Consider the following 18,816-nt stretch of genomic DNA (forward strand, 5'->3'; position numbering starts at 1 on the left):
GTAGATCCCAGGAATCTCTCAATATACTAGTCCTTTTGGTACACAGCTTTTTAAATTTATTGTCTACGTATTTAGCCAAAGCTTGTGTTTTAGACCCTTCTGCTGAGACTATAGGGCGAAGAGGTGGGTCGAGTTCATTTTTATGTATTTTCGGTATCCCAAATATTGTGGGTATTCTGGGTTTGTCTACCTTTAAAAATTTGTATGTATTGTAATTAATCAGTTCCTCTTGTAGCATATCATATAGATCTAGATCAATCTTATTGTATGCTATATTTATTTCATTGATAGATACAACTCCATACCATGTTTCATCCCACAACAGTGAATTCATTTTACTTTCATATATAATATTATCCATAAATATTATGCCTCCCCCTTTGTCTGGTTTCATAACTCTCACATCCCCATTATTCTTTATCTCATACAATAATTCTTTTTCTTTTTTGCTTATATTCCATTGGCACCTATTAACTCTCTCATGTTTCCTTATTTCCCCTTCCATCACCCTCTCCAAGTTTTTCAAGTGGGGGTGGAGGGGTGGGTTATAAGTGCTTTTTCTCCTTAACTCATCAAAATTATAATTACTCTTTCCTGGGAACATAATACTCAAATTAACTTTCCTCAAAAAAAGTTTGATGTCAAACAAACTTTTCGTGACATCTCCTTTTTTATATGGCATAAATTTCAAACCTTTTGAGAATAGTTCAAAATGCTCCCTTTCTATATTAATATTACTAAAATTATATATAGAAAAATTATTCCATGTATTCCGATATCCATCTAAGGTAATTTCTTCAGTGGCTCTATCAGGGTGGGTTGGGCAGGTATTCCTTAAAATCTCCCCTTCCCCCTTCTCCCTCCTCTCCTTTGAAAATTTGCATGTTGTGGACCCTGCTTATTCAATAACCTCTCTGATCTACGCAAAGGTGTAAAAGCTTGGTCATATTCCATGTCTTCTTCCCTATAGGAATTCTCTACTTCTTCTTCTTGGGGTTCAAAATTGAGCTCCTTATTACTGAAAGCCATATCAGTGTAACTATTAAAATTATTATGAGAATTTCGAGGTCTAGGGTAGCTAATATGGTTTTCATATTCCTTCATATCTCTTTCTAATTTTTTTTATTTTTCTATTTATTAAATCATCACATTTTTTATTTATAACTTTCCTTAAATCATAGTACTTATTTTTTATTTCCTGTATGCTAAATATCAAGTCATCTTTGATATACTGATCCAACACATCTATATCTTTTTGAATAACCTCTTGTATCCTGACATTTTCTCTAATCATCAATTTAAGTACATCTAGTCCACATTTATTGAATACCTCAATAAGCTCTTTATAAAACACAGTATCACAAACAACATTGTTAGGGAATTTATAAATTCGCAATCCCTTCGGTACAATTTCCCTGGAGATACATTCTCTTAAATATTCATTTTCTATCTCCAGGGACCTGAATTTATACATTAATTTGTTCAGCTGATCCAATTTATTTTTATATGTCCCATCGACTACATTTTGCTTGCCATGGTTGTTAAAATTGAATTTCGGTTTTATACGTAGCCAGTCCTTAGTCTCTTTATAAGAATTAACATTCACAGTACCTGCAACCATTGCCCCATTGTTATTCCTGTTACTTTTATCAGCACTTCTGCTCCCAGTTCCGCTGAAACCTGGTCGGAGAACATTCAGAGTGGCTTCTGGATCAAAAGTTCCACCAAGGTCGCCGACGTCAGTTGGTACGCCAATAAGCTCCCCTTGTTCACCATTTCGCTGTTCTTTTTCCTGCACTCCATTACCAGGTACTTGTATGTGGGCTAGGTTGCTGTATATCCCGACAAGGGATACAATAATTCATGGTTTTAGCTAGGGTGGTAAGTTATTTTTCCTTTGGTAAATTAACATCAAGATTTTAATTATTTATTTATTTGATTAATTACTAGAAGTTTGCTATTGGATAGCTAATTAATTGGATGCATATAAATGAACTGATGGTTGTAATATACTGGTCATCTGAAGAAGTCATAGTAATAGACGAAAACGCGGTGTTTTTTGCACATTTTTAATAAAGGCATTCATGGTTTTATGTGGTTTTCGAATTGTGATGGAATAAACATTTAAACCTTCCAACGGAGTTGGCGGCATATTTTCTACGTGGTTACTGCTTTGAAGACTTTCCATATATATATATATATATATATAGATATATATATATATATATATATAGATATATATATAGATATATATAGATGTATTGTTAGAAAAAAATACTTTAAAAAGACCAAAAGCATAAGGTTCAGTTCAGGTAATTTTATTCTTGCGCAAGGAGACAAAAAAATGCAGTTACAGAGTTTGTCTGGCTAAATCAGGAAGTGTCACAGTTATACCTTTCTTTCAAGACATTGCCCACTACGACTGACATAGCAGATCACCAGTTCACAATTTGTTATTTTACAGATATTTTCTCATGCTTCTAGCTGATTCTTCAAAGTTTTAAAAAAGATTTTTCAGTAAACAGGATGGCCTTGATGACCACTGGTCAATTATAACTTTCTTACTATGTGATGTTACAAGTCTAGGTACTATGGTTAATTTAAGTACAATGCAAGTACAGATTTCTGAAGCAGTTTATTGTTCTTTATATCTAACTATCTTGCAGCTTGTGCACTTTTTCATCAACTCAAACAGAGCTTATTGTCTATAATGAATGGATCTACAGAAATTATTATTATTCTCCTTTTAATTTCCTGACCTAGCAGAAAAATCACCTGCTTTCCAGTACATTTCCAAGGCATAAACATGTATTTTGCTGTGCTAGCTAACTAGGTCAGAGTGCATCTTGCAGTGTCAGAAAGCATAATTTCAGAAAAGCACATTTGCAGTCTCAAATAAAACTAATGTTGCATATAGAATAAAAATGTGTTAAATCTTCCCTTATTAAAATAAGCATTGCACACATATGTTAATACATATTTTTCTAACATTTCCCCCCTGTTAATACTTTTTATTCTATTTCAGAAGCATAAACAGTTTATTTTCTTCTCCTAACATCTACCTTTGAGGATTTGCAACTGAGAGAGTCATTCAGTTTAAACTTATGAAAGTATTTCCTTTTTCAATAGTTCTTCAATTTCAGTACTTTGATACAAAGTCTCAGAAACTGACATGTCTATAAAATCTTTGATTAATTTTTTCATGCAGGGATTTCCACAGCAAATGCATGCTCCTAACAATAGTAATCCTACACAAATGACAATAAGGATGTTCATTAGGATGGAACTCCACCCCCCCCCAAACAAATTCTGGAAAAAGTCCATCAGTGGGTTTGGGCCTGGCCTGGTCATGTCTGACACTTGTTGGATCACTTCCAAATGGTCATTAATTTTGTGCTTATTGTCGGGAATGAATGAACAGCACTTGTCTTTTATTAAAGCGCACGTACCACCTCTTGCCACTAGGGTGAAGTCAAGAGCCATGTGGTTTTGAAGCACCACAGTTCTCATTGCATTCAGTTCATCAGTCATTAATTCAAGAGCAGAAAAAGTTGCATTGCTCATGACCTCGAGAAGTTTGGATAGCTTTCTCAGATCCCAAATTGATTTAACTGCACCATATGCAGGGGCTATGCCAGCCCAGGATATGATAGTGTCACTCAAGTCCATGTGTGCTAATTTACTTTTATCTTTCACGGAGTTATGGTTCCTCCAGCCTGCTACGATCTGTCCCACTGGATTCTCAGGTTTCTTGATTGGATTTTCAGGTTTCTTCGCGACATCTCTAACATTTCAAATTCTCCCATGAGGCAAAGCTGTAGTGTGTCGTATGGCCAGGACCAGGTAACCCAAAAAACAACTGTCGGACCATTTCTCAGGCAACCATTTGTATGCCTTTTTCCCACATATGAAATAACAGTTTTCTACCTTAGTATTGATATACACCTTCCCTGCATGAAACATTTTCTTATCTATAATAGTCAGTTGCTTTAAAAGAATAGGATTATGTTGTATATCACTGACAGTTTTATGTAAGGACTCAAGGTATGAGTCATAATCTGCATCACAAATTGTTTCTGTATTCTTAGCATTTTTAGGTTTAATATAACATTTATAAGAGATAGTAACATTACATCTGCTCCAACCTACTTGAATGGTGTCATTCTTGAAAAAACATATGATTCCTGTTTGTGTAACAGGCAGAAGTATTGCAATTTTGTCTCTAGATTTCACAGGTGTAGTCTCAAAAATCAATTTTTCCCAGGTCTCATTGACCCCTAGGGGGACAGCAGCCATCAATAATCTCCCGTATGCTGTTGGTATAGTTGTGCAAATCCAACAATTTGAAACATTAAAAGTCTCAGCATACACATATTTGATTGCTTGGTAAGTGTTAAAGTTCGGATGCCAGTCTATGAATGTTGAATCATGTTTATTCAGTCTAGCTGGTGTGGCTGAAGAAAAGAAAGGCCACAGCAAAAGCCACAGCAAAAAGAACATTGTCACTAATGCAGTTATTAAGATGATTATGCAATATTGCTGAATATACTGCTGAAATCGTTCAGTATTCCTATTGTCTCTAGGTCTTGTCATAATTTTTATCGCTGCTGTGTGTTAGCAAGAGTTTTATCAAGTTCAAAGTTTTTGACTAGTTTACAGTGTGTCAAATGAATCCAAGATGATCATTCTGCAATCTTGACTGCTGTGGGCGTGTTCAGCAGTACTTGATATGGACCTTCCCACTTTGGTGTCGTCCAATTCTTCTTTTTAATTGTCTTCACCCAGACCCAAGTGCCTGGGGCTACTGCTACTTTGGAGGTGTTAGTTTGGTCTTTATCTGAAACAGAATTAAACTGTAAAAGATGTTTGCTATTTAGCATATTCCTCATGTAGTCTGCAAGTGTCCAATCTGCTTCCTGGTCTGCAGGCATGAGAGGTTTCCACTGAGGTATATAATAAGCTCTTCCGAAATTCTTTTTGAAAGGTGTCAGTCCTTTTGCATTCGGAACAGTTCTCATGCTCAACAGTGCCAGGGGCAGACAGTACACCCGATTCTTCTGTGTTTCTGTTATAAGTTTCCTAAGTTTATTCTTTAAAACTCCATTGTGCCTTTCTACCAACCCTGCAGATTGAGGGTGATCTGCACAGTGATGTTTCAAAGAAATCCCAAAATACTGACTTAGCTGTTGTATAGTTTGGTTAACGAAATGTGTACCATTGTCACTGTAGATCCTTTCCAGTATGCCAAATCTAGGAATAATCTCTTTAACTAGGGTCTTTGCAACAGTGGCTGAATCTGGTTTACTAGTCGGAAAGGCCTCCACCCATTTGGAGAACATATCCACAATGACAAGGCAGTACTTTTTGTTTTCACATTTGTTCAATTCTATGAAATCCATACAGATGGTATGAAATGGATACGGTGGTGTAGGGAAACTCCCTTGCTTGGGCTTTAATGCCCCTTGTGCATGATGTTTATTACAAGTGTGACATGACAGGCAAAATTTTTTAGTGTAGTTTGAAAACCCATACGTAGCGAACACCCGATTCACTAACTGTACCATCCCCCCTGTTGAGACATGGCTCTGCCCATGGCTCAGCAAAGCTGCATATCTAAATAAATTAGACGGTAATATTGGTATTCCCTCTTTGGAGATGTACAATCCTTCCTTGAGAATTGCTCCTCGTCTTTTCCATTTTTGTTTTTCAGCCTGTGTAGTAAGTGTCTGCATTGTTTTTAACATTTCTAAGTCTAAAATCTCAGAAGGTTGTAATTTCTCGTTCAAAAGAAATGTTTCTGAGGCTGCTTGCTTTGCAGCTGTGTCAGCTCTCGCATTGCCTTTTGAAATCCTATCTTGTTGTTTTGTATGAGCTATGCATTTACAAATAGCTACTTTCTGAGGCAACTGAATAAATCTAACAAATCTAAAATAAACTGTGCATGGTTAATTGGTTTGCCAGTAGATGTCCCCATTCCTCGATTCTTCCACTGTTGTGCAAAAACATGTACAGTAGAGAAAGCATACTGGCTGTCTGTAAAAATGTTTACACTTTTACCCTTTGCTAAGGTACATGCCCGTGTCAAGGCAATCAACTCTGCTGCTTGTGCAGATAAGTTATGTGGTAGAGATTTCGCTTCTACAATCTCAGTGTCAGAAACTACTGCATAACCTGTTAGGTTCTGTCCTGTAGGACTCCTTTTGCATGAGCCATCCACGTAATATGTCACCTCGGCATTATCCAAGGGAACATCCATGAGGTCTTTTCTAGGCAGCGTCTTTTGCTCAATTACCTGCAGGCAGTTATGGGGTGTGCCATCCACAGGAGTTGAGAGCAAGGTAGACGGATTCAAAGTAGTACATCATTCAATTGTCATTTGAGGTTGGCTCAGCAATATAGCCATACAAGAAAGATGCCTAGCAGGGGAAAGATATGCTATGTTTTCTTGCAGTAAAATGATTGCGACTGCATGAAGTATAAAGTCATGTGATTCTGAATTTTCTGGTAGTTTGGAGGGGTGTACCAGGGTCCGTGATGCCCCTGAATCACACAAGAATTTGACTTCCCTCCCTTCTACCAGGAGTGTCACTTCTGGTTTTGTATCAGCTAGATAGAGCTCTAAGCTCAGTAAGGCTAGGTCTAATATTTCATTTTCTTCACTATCGGTAGCTTCCTGCACTTCTTCTATTATCACATTCTCTGCTCCTTCTATCACATTCTCATTTGTCCTTTCTCTATTATTCCTATCTAGTGATTCCTGACTTTCATATAGTTAGTCCTCACCCTCATCGTTTTTGTTTTCCACTCCTACTTTCTTATTTTTCCTGCAATCCCTTGCCATGTGTCCTTTTTTCCCGCATTTGAAGCACTCACCTCTTTTCTTTCTCCCTTCAAAGTCCTCTGATCGCTGATCAGATTGTTTATTTCCCTGGGCATTCTTTTTGCCCTTTTGTCCAGACTGTACTAAATAAACTTCTCCATCTTCTACAGCAAATACTTGGGCTTTCTTTTTCTTTTTGTTGTTAAAATGCCTCTCGGCATGTCTAGCATATTCAAGCAGTGATTGTAATCTGCTTGTATGATGGTCTACCATGTGTTTAGTAATAAAACTACTTATGGGTGCAATACTGCCTTTCAAAAATGCATTCTTTAACTGTTGCTCATATGGGGAATCTTGTGTCTGATCTTCAGGGACTTGCATTCCACAATGATTGTTAAAGCATTCCAATAATCTGGAAAAATATCTATCAACAGTTTCACTTTCTTGTTGGATGCATTGATTAATGCAAGTCCAGTCTGCCCTAGGCTTCCATTTCTCAGTCTGTCAGACCTTTCACTCTGTTGTCTAGTTCTGCGCTGCTATGTGGGAGGGGTCTAAGTGCAGCGTCACAGGGATTCCAGTTGCCACTGATCATGTGCCAATCTGGACCTACTATTTGTCTGACTATTTTTTCTACTTCTTCTCCATTTAAGTGATAACTTAACCTCATGCCCTGTAAGTCTTCTAAGAACTTTCTAAAATTAACTTTTGGATGGGGAATTCCCTCTGTGGCTTTCCAGATGTCTTCTGGTGTCCACGGTCTGTATACTAAGAGAGATGGGTTCTGCCCTTCTTGTCCTGCCTGAGGATTTGGTACTTCTATGAGTGGGCATATTTCTTCTTCACTCATAACCCGTGAATTTCCATTCATTTGATATAATTCAATATCCCCTTTTAAATTACGTGTTCGAGACCTAGTCTCGATAGGATCTCTAACAAACGGTAGTGGTTTTATAGGAACAACTGGATATCGCGGAGGTGGGTCAGTTTGTTCTTTTGCTTCATATTCCGGTAAGGGAACTGGTAAGGGAACCGAAACTGGAGTGGGCGGAGGGGCCGATGCTATAACTAAGTTATTATCCTCTTTGTCTAAAAACATTGCTTTTGAATTTTTATTCTTTTGTTCTCTTCGGTTTGCTTCCTCAATCCACCTGTGTGCCTGAGGAACTCCTAGTTTACGCTGTTTTTTAACCCAACCTTTAGAATCGGTTTTTAACTGTCTAATAAGTTTGATAAGCGAGGATCTTTCTAGTTTCCCATCAAATTCATATTTATTAACCCATTTAGTATAATATTTAATGTTGTCAGTGCGCTGTGATTGCATATATTTTGCATCTTCCGTTAACGGTGGGCTTTGGGGTCTTTTTGTTTTAGTGCACGTATTACCCATTTTGTTCTAACCTTTTTTAAATGTTACGTAACCCTTTTATTTTTAATGTGGTACCACCAAGTGTTTACAGTCTCTTCAGACTACCTGCCTACTTATTCTGTTTCCCTGATCTATGACAAGATAGCAATATTTCTGTCCCTGAATTTGAAAAATTATTACAGAACAAATAAAATCAAGTCCCTGATCTAAAACAGAAAAAAGTAGATTCACCTTACCTGAGCCTCAGCGATTGGTCACTCACTGTTCAAATGGAACCCGCCTTCAGTCATAGATCATAAAAGTGGCTGGCCTCTTTTGCATGACAATCAGTCGGAGGTCTTTCAATGAAGAAGATCCGGTGTGGTATCTTCCCTGCGCAGTTTCATGCCACCTGGCCCATCTGATCCCAGGCTAAATGAGGGTTTCCGGCTCGAAGGACCAAAAAATGTTAGAAAAAAATACTTTAAAAAGACCAAAAGCATAAGGTTCAGTTCAGGTAACTTTATTCTTGCACAAGGAGACATAAAATGCAGTTACAGAGTTTGTCTGTCTAAATCAGGAAGTGTCACAGTTATTATACCTTTCTTTCAAGACATTGCCCACTACGACTGATGTAGCAGATCACCAGTTCACAATGTGTTATTTTACAGATATTTTCTCATGCTTCTAGCTGACTCTTCAAAGTTTTAAAAAAAGATTTTTCAGTAAACAGGATGGCCTTGATGACCACTGGTCAATTATAACTTTCTTGCTATGTGATGTTACAAGTCTAGGTACTATGGCTAATTCAAGCACAATGCAAGTACAGATTTCTGAAGCAGTTTATTTTCTTTATATCTAACTATCTTGCAGCTTGTGCACTTCTTCATCAACTCAAACAGAGCTTATTGTCTATAATGAATGGATCTACAGAAATTATTATTATTCTCCTTTTAATTTCCTGACCTAGCAGAAAATCACCTGCTTTCCAGTATATTTCCAAGGCATAAACATGTATTTTGCTGTGCTAGCTAACTAGGTCAGAGTGCATCTTGCAGTGTCAGAAAGCATAATTTCAGAAAAGCACATTTGCAGTCTCAAATAAAACTAATGCTGCATATATAATAAAAATGTGTTAAATCTTCCCTTATTAAAATAAGCATTGCACACATATGTTAATACATATTTTTCTAACACACACACACACACATATATATATATATATATATATATATATATATATATATATATATATCAATAAATGCATCAATATAAATTTTACCTTAATCTATAAGCAAATACACCACATAGGTTGGATAAATCAGAGAAGGAAAGATAAGATCCATAGAAAAAAGGGGGATGGCGGGTGGGTAACATGGACTGCAACAGTGAATACACTCGAACATCTACATTTATGGTAAGTGTACACCACTGTACTATATTCTTCGTGTTTCCCTGTTGCAGTCATTACATTTGGGTAGAGTCCCAAAGCTAAGGTTGGAAGGATGGAGCTAAACAACATTAGGAGCGACTATGAGGCCCTACAGAACTGCAGTGGCAAAACCTGCCTTGGATTTAGAGTAGAGTGGCAGATGATAATGCTTTGTGAAGGTGTGCACTGAGCTCCAAGTAGCCACCTCTAAAATGTCTCTGGTTGGTACTCCCCTGAGAAAGGCTGCTGAAGTGGCTGCAGCTCTGGTGGAATGTGGCGTAATGCCCTTAGGCACTGGCTTGCCATGGTGTAGGTAGCCGAAACGAATGCAGTGGCCTATCCACTTAGACATAGTCTGCTTTGATAACCTAAGAATTAATAATCAACTTATAAACTTAAAAAACTGCCCACTTATAATAAACCTAACTTTACAAGATATATACCCATATCTGAATTATTCCGCACATGATCTAAGGCAAGAAATGGATCTTCCCAAAGCATATTTAGTTATATTGAGGCAGATTAAAGAATTAGCTAGTGGTTACTTTACAGACTTATCTGTTAACCAAGAGGAATTAATGAAATGCTCTTTGCTATGGCAAGCTCTATTACAAACGACCAAATATATAATGTCTACCTATAAATTGATAAAAGATATTAAATTCTATAATAACCTCCTCATATCGAAATATTGGGAAAAAAATACCTTTGGTTGAAGATAGTAAATTCATAAATGCAATTAAATTAACAGCAAAATCAATTTCCCTTCATAAGTTAACTTTTACCCAACTTATGATATATAATAATGCATACTATACACGCCTTAGCTTGTATAAATTCAACTCCAAGAATTCTCCTAAATGCCCATATTGTAAAGACGAAGTTGCGGACCTCCTGCATATGTTTTGGAGCTGCAAATGTATATATAAACTTTGGAATTCTTTAAGACTACAATTGCAAAAGATGGGATATCAAAATTCAACGTTGTCTTGGGAGTTTACGATATTACACATTTCTCCAAACAATATACCTAGATCCCAGGTGATTGTACTTATGAATATTTTCCTATTAATGAAGCTCTATATAGCTACAAATTGGTTGAACCCAACGAAAACGTCTTGGGAAAACTTCAAGATCTTAGCGATAAAACATATATTAGCTCACAAATATGTTATCAATAACCAAAGTAAACATTCAAATAACCTAAGGATCTGGGAACATATTTTTAACATTATATTAGCGTAAGCTAGTGAAATCAGGATATCCCATTATTATTCTATTTTAGACCATAAAGTAAAACTTTTAGAAGAACCTTAAAAATTGCATGGAAATATATTTAGATGGGAACTGTGTGGATATGTTACTTAAATGGTGAAAGCATTTATGTAAATATTGTATATTTTGTATTTCAATGTTGTTAGAAAGTGTATAGAAATTATTTTTGTTTTTTCTCTTTTTCTGTTTGTGTGTATGAAGAAGTTAAAAATAATAAAGATTTATTATTGAAAAAAAAAAGAAATAGTCTGCTTTGAAATAGTCTTTCCTTGTGATCCTGCAGCATATGCCACTAGTAATTGCTTTGTCTTCCTGAAAGCTTTGGTTCTGTCCAAGTAGAATCTAAGCTGTTTATGTATGTCCAAAGAATGCAGAATTCTCTCTACCTTGTTCTGTGGATTTGGATAAAAAGTTGGCAGATGAATAGTTTGGTTAAGTGCCACACTGGACACCACTTTAGGCATAAATGTTGGGTTTGTCCTCAGAGAGACCCTGTCTGGATAAAAAATGATAAAAGGTTCCACAGCCATGAGCGCCTGTAACTCTGAAATTCATCTTGCTGAAGTAATTTCTAGGAGCAGAGCTGTTTTCGAAGATAAAAACTTTATATCAGCATTAGCAGCTGGCTCAAAAGGAAGCAGGGTGAGCTTTTCCAAGACATAGTTGAGGTCCCATGCAGGCATTGGTGATCTCCTTGGAGGCCTTACATTTTTGGCTCCTCTGAGGTACTGCTTTATTAAAGGATGAGAAAAAATTGATGGCGCTGTATTGTAATGAGCCGAAATGGCAGAGGCATGAATTTTAATTGATGAAAAGATAGACCTTTGTCTAGCATCTCAGTTAAGTATTGCAAAATCTGAGGAATATTTGGTACAGCTATTTAGTAAGTTCCTTAGGACTGGGTACCAGTACTGATGGGGCCAGTCTGGGGCAATCAGTATCATCTTTGTCTTCTCCTGTCTGACCTTTAGGAGTACCTTAGGGAGGAGAAGAAGTGGAGGAAAGGCATATAGTGATAGGTTTTTCCAGCTGAAGGATAGGGCGTCCACTCTCCATGCCTGTCTGTGATAAGTCCTTGTGCAGAATTTTTTAGTTCCAGACATCCCCATTTCATTGTGATCATGCTGAAGACTTGTGGATCCAGCTGCCACTCATGGGGATCCATGAGGTTTCTGCTTAGTTCGTCTGCCTTGCAGGAATTGTGCCTGCAGATGTACTTGGCAAGTCAAAGTTGTGTCCCACAATGTCATGGCTAGTCTGTAAAGGGGATAAGAATGTGTGCCCCCCTGCTTGTTTATATACTACACGACCATGGTGTTGTCTGTCTTTATCAGTAGTTGTCCCAGATGGAGTAGGTCCTTGAAGGCTGTCAGGGCATTTTGAACAGCTAGCATCGCTTTATGATTGATATGTAGATGCATTTGGTTTGAGGACCATGTGCCCTGAATGCATCTTCCTGCCATGTGGGCCCCCCAGGCATAATCTGATGCATCTCTTGTTATTGTCTGCATGGCTGGGGGGTGATGTGAATGGCTGTCCCTTGTTCTGGTGACAAACCTTTGCCCACCATCAAAACTCCTGTTGCAGGCAGGGAATGAGAGTAATCATTGTTTCCAGGCTGTGGCAATGTTGAGACCAAACACTTTTTAGGTACCATTGAAATTTCCTCATATGCAGTCTTGCATATGGAATTAGTAGGATGCAGGATGCCATGAAGCCCAAATCCTGCAGAATTTTGCTTGCAGATAACTGGGCCTTTGTTGCCAACATTTTGAAATAGGTAGTCAGTTGCCTTTGAACATAACATTACACGAACCAGGAATCCAGGACGCTGAAAGTTGGTTATAAAAGTCCACCTTTATTCACCATACAGTATGTTTTAGCGCTTTCATCTCTTCTAAAGAGACTTCATCAGAAACAAAGAACTTAAACAATTAACACTTTTTATATTGTTAATAATTAGTGACATCACACAAAAAACTTACAAACTTTTAAAGCACTAGATACATTTTAAAATCTACTATCTAAATCTCAATGTTATTAAAGTTTAAAAATTATTTTTCACCAACAGCATAGGAAATATATATATATATATATATATATATATATATATAGAAAACTGGGGACAGTACTCACATACTAAATTGCGATTGTGACTGCCAACATCATTTACCCTCCTGCAGAGTTCCTCCCACAGGGCATCCCACTGCTGTGCATCCTGTGGCACATGGCTGAAGAGCTTTGTGTAGTTGTCGAGGAGGTATGGGATGAGGACCTCATCCTCCAAGCCACTGTATGGCAGCCATTGGCTATGTGGCATACCTGGAAGACATAACAATGAAGACAGGTCACAGTAACTCACAGAGAAGTACAGCAGTACAGCTGAACATACATGTGTATCACATTTATTAAGATTACAAATACGTCTTTGTAAATCTACATGACACTAACACAACTGACATGTATAGATCACACACATTTGACACCTACTGGTGATGTGATGTTATCACCATATATCTGTGTGTCATGTGATGACATTGCTCATACACCATGTGGATGTTGTCTTGATGTGGGCATGTCTGTTTGCCTATAGTGGTGTCTTTACCTATCAGCACATGCATGGATGTGTTCACATTAATGCAATTGACCTTAATGCTGTGTATATGCCACATATATAGTCATACATAGCCATTAGGGACATGTCCTGTGAGCCTGCAGACTTGCAAGCATGTATGTGTTTTGCCATATACATCTACATGGCACTGTACTGCTGTGTAGCATCCTGCCATGTATTGCCTGTGTTGCACATATGTAACACTTGGAACAATAGCTAGCCTGTTGGTATTTGCTGGGTTGGATATCAACTATAGCATGCATGGTCATAGTGATCTAGTAGGCTATATGCCCTGGGCCATTTATGAGCCTAGACAGACAGGTTACCTAGCTGTAGGCAACAGACAGGTAAGTTTCAGTGGCCAGTTCAACCAGTGCCACAGAACTGATACACATGGTTACTGATATATTTGGCATGCGGTCATCACACCATGTCACAGAGAGGGGCGATGTTCAGCTTCACTGGACAGGGATGTATAGTATGGCAAGAGTATGTTAAGTGTATGGGACAGGGATCTATCAGGCATATTGTGATCCTTGTACTAGAAAGGTGGATGTCCATGAAGTATGTGTTCATTCGGGATCAGGATGTGTTAAGTGTAGCATGTTCAACACCTCTGGGTTGGACATGGCTTTATTCAGGATAGGCTGCATGCTACATAGTGCAGCTAGGGATTGTGAAGAGCAGTGTAGGCCATCTACACATGGGCAATAACCCTTAAAGGAAATATGTGATCTATTATGGGTCACATAGGTGTTGAGTATGGCTGAGCAGTTATCTCTATATTCCTGGATGGCACCCTGTCATGATTAGGGGTGCCACGCAGGACTACCTTTCTTTTGTAGTGATGTAACTATGAAAGGGAAGTACTGTCCAGCTGCATCCCATATACACAGTTGTCATTATGTTGACCGCTGCCTATGTGGTAGTTAATGGGTACAGGGTTTGTAACATAGGGGATGACAATGCAATACTTAGCTGTCAGTTTGTGGCCATACATCACACACCACACATCTGACACACTAAGGTCCTTCTGTATGTTGAACGCAGCACACAATGAGTCAAATATTGCTCCTAGTTCATAGTCATTTGCAAACATCAATATGCTGATGCCTTCTGTGTTAGTCTGTGTGGTATAGATAACAAAGAGGGGGAGTACCAGGAATGACCCCTGTATTACTATGGCTGGCACTGGCTTGATGTGCGTGTATTCGTCAGACACCTTCTGTGGTGTGGGTTCTGCCAGCAGTCCAGTTGCCAACCACCCCTGTGACATAGGAATATACACCTAGTTTACTGAGGGTAGCTGGAACACAGTATGAGTGATGGTGTCCCACGACTTGACAAGGTCATGATATGCAGTGTGAATCAACCCTACTGTCATCTACATCTGTGCCGAGTACATCAAATACGTTGACCATGGTTCATGGCCGTACAGACCAGACTCAGCAAGGTAGTTGTGCACTATGTCCCATTATCAATGGTGTCTTCTCCTTTGTGGGGTGTGATAACTGTTGCTGTGCACCATTCAGTGTGTACACAGCCTGACATGGAGCTATGATTGAACATGATGTGTATGTGGATAGCTGAATGTTCTTACATTTGTGTAGGATACACCCTGGGATGTTGACAGGTCCCATGAAAGCTGTATGTATAGCTTTAGAGGGTGCAGCTTGTATCTGCATAGTCGTTAGTACAGGGACCCTGTAGTGTACATGGATATATTACTAGGTGTACCTGTTGGGGGTGGGGGGGTGATGGGAGTGGGTTCAGGTTCTCCAAGACCCTATCTGGATGAACGGGTGCTATTTCTGTAGGTGCAGTACTTCCCATGCCATAGTGCTGTGCAGCACGGCAGGTCTTGTCATTGCGATTACGATTAATGACACAGCTATAGAATGCTCTGTGCTTGGCCTCATAATATGTGGCTTATTGGTTTCACAGTAGCTTTTCGTGGTTTTATATGGTGTATCTGCATCTTACTGAGGCTGACCAGGGATCACCTACACTGATGTGTGTTCACTCTTGTAACAGTTACTACCTTCTGTGGTACAGTTAAAAGCATGGTACCACCAGTTTGCCTACTTATATGTGTTTGGTTGAATCCTGGTTCTGTTTCAATGGCAAAATCACTGCACATATGTGACTGCTTAAGGTTCATTTGTGTAGGATTCAGAATTTGCACATGCGTTGTACATCTGCATGGGTGCCATGGCACTCACCTCTGCTCTTAGGAAACATAAGATTGGCATTGGAGACTAACTATGTATAGCATACTGTTTGCCCTTTTTGTGTGACTACTGTGATCCAGGTCAGTGGGGTCGATGGACTCCAACATGTATTGAGTGCAGGTGTTGGTACATGAGGAGTCTTCCCAGTTCATACTGGAATAGCTGAGAGTAGCCATTATTATGTTTCTGTCTCAGACCTAATCTTCCCCATTACAGCACATTATGACAGTTGGGAAGTCCATGGCCTGGTGGGTGATCTGTCTCAAGGTGTATTTTGAATTCCACTTTGGCACAAAGATAGTTGCTCAGCATAATGAATCTGATGTTATGCAAGTGGAATTAGCGTGGTGGTGTACATATCCTTCAGGAATATGGACACACCTGTGGCCTGTGTGTTCCAATAAAAGATAATGGGCAAGAGGTGAGGTATGTGTTATAACATTGTCATGCAGGTGTGCTCTCCAGAGCATTGAAACATGTCTCAGCCACTGCACAGATATGTTCTCCATGTTAGGGTTTGACATATGTGTGTCTGTATAGTGTTTCTGACATGTATCATTGTGCAGCAAGACCTGCAATTTATTGCTTGGCTGTCCCTGTAACAGCAGTGGACCCTCACTTGAACTGTGTATAATGAAGGCACTATAGGGGAAGCATGAGCCCTAGGAAGTATCCAGATTCCCAGGGGTGACAGGTGCAGGCCCTGTCTGGCAAAGCATCATGGTCTGTCAACCATGTTATCCCAGGACAACAGATACTGGATACCCTGTGACATGTACCACTACACTCTACAATTGTGGAATACAATCCTCTTGTCCCTGTACTGCAGTATTATTCAGGCCAATAGTAGAATGCTACCCAGGCCTTGGGACATACCTGCATGGGCTACAAGACCTTATAGTTCCTACATGTGTTTCCATGCAGTCCATGCTACTACATCACAGGTCCTGCACAACAATATGGAACATGCCAGTGCCATGTGTATTGTTCACAAGGTGGTCTGAGTGTATGAGTATGTGGCTAATCATGGCAGACAGGCAGCTGACAGTATGTATGACCTCATATAGGTTAGTGTGTACCATAGTGCTAGAGTTTGCATTCACAAATGAGTACTGTTGGGCATGTTTCCAGTCATGTGTTTAGAGGTGTGGCACAATTATGCAAACTATGTCATACAGTTTGTGTATTTTGGTGTCTGTCTCATCCTGCTTGGGGGGGGTCACTTGTTTGGCCAGATACTTAGATGCGTCTGTGAATGTGTGTGATTTCTGGTAGTGTGGGTGGGTGTCCTTACTGTATTCTGATAAGGGGTTGTGTTGGTTGTGTTGATGAGCTGCATGTGTTAACCTACACCTCATGACTGTCCAGTCCAGTCAGGGCTGTAGACTGGGCTGCCTTCCAGCTTACCCCTGTAGCTGCATCCCAAACAATGTGTGGGGCATGGTGTTAGGTGGGTCGGGCAGTGTACATGGCATAGAGATTACATTCCTCCAGGATGGCCACATACACAAAGCTAACATTAGGAATCACCAGTAGCTGACTAGTGGACATGCCTGTATGAGTAGTCAGTACTACAAGTACCAAGTACCGTATTTAGTTTATGTATTGCCTATGAAGATGTTTTAGACAGTGATGCTCACATGTACATATTTGTGTTATGGAAGTGACAACACTGGCTATTACGGAAACATTGTAGCTACCTTTAGCAGCAATCCTTCTCTGAGGAGCACATCACATCCTGTTGGTTGATTACAGATGATGCAAGTGTCTACAGGTCTGTTTCCTTCTCTGTGTGTATACTCACATATCCAGCAGGACCATGAGCTCTGTTGGGCACAGACACCCACTCTCCAGAGTCCTGTATCAATAGGCTCTGATGCCACTATCAACATGGTCAGGATATAATCAGATAGTGTGAGCCATCCCCTATGATGCGGCTATTACACATGGGCAGCTGTCTCCTATATCTTATACTCCTACTGCAGATGTTACACTGGAGTTAAAGATGATATGCAACCTGTTTCATTACCAGGGCTGTGCACTACCTTACATACAGTATGTGCAGGTGGCTGTTAGATTGGCAATGAGAGGTTGGGCTACACAAACCTGGTAGGTCAACCAGTGTATCTGTACTCTCAATATCCACTCTATGTAGGAGTGCACATAGCCATTTGGCCCAGCCCTGTAACAAGGGTCACTACACATTTGCATAACATGTACACATGCACAGCTGTTATTGCTTGCAAACGATAGTAGAGAGGTGGATATTACAAGTGTTATGTGCATGGATAGTTACCTGGCTCTTCCAATTATCTTTGCTATCATGCTGTTAACCTGTCAGATGAATACTAATGCTATGTATCCTTTCATTGAGTATTGTAATTGCCAATAGACATACCTACTGTTTGCATAACATAACAGAACTGCTATGTAGACTAGAATAGAATACAGATCTGCATAGAATACTGTACATTACACAGTTATTGGCACAATATCCCACAATGCACACCATATTTGCATGGTAAGCCCACCTTAAACATGTTCATCTTACTTATACACCCATACATATGTCGACTGTTACAATATATCAACATATACTATCCCCTGTTATAGCACATACTTGTTGGACCAATCCTGACACAGACAGTGGCTGGAAGCGAATTGCTGGTTTTCAAGCCCATATCATCCCTTGTGGTGTATGTGGAGTCCTGTATCAATAGGCTGTGACCTACAGCAGTACACACATAGAATACTACAAGCATTACTACTGCTCAACAATACATCGCTACAAGATAGTTATTTCCACAATGTGCATTGATTACACTGTAATTCTTACAGTACAGATGCTACATGCACAGACATACTACATGTTATACATATCATCTTATTAATCGCAGGTGTTATTAACTAGTGTAATACTAATTTTTGGTTCATCTTTCACTGTTTTGTACTGTCCTACATGTAGATACAGATGGCCTGATTGTGTGACAAGGCAAACTTTTATAGTTACAAATCAGTAACACGTGCTATCCCGAGGACCAATTGGTGTTCCTAAGTAGCTAATTACATGCACATCAGCTGCGCTGCTACTGCCTT

The sequence above is a fragment of the Protopterus annectens genome, chromosome 12.part0 (genome assembly GCF_019279795.1).
Source record: "Protopterus annectens isolate FY-2018-M chromosome 12.part0, PAN1.0, whole genome shotgun sequence".
Taxonomy (NCBI): domain Eukaryota; kingdom Metazoa; phylum Chordata; order Ceratodontiformes; family Protopteridae; genus Protopterus; species Protopterus annectens.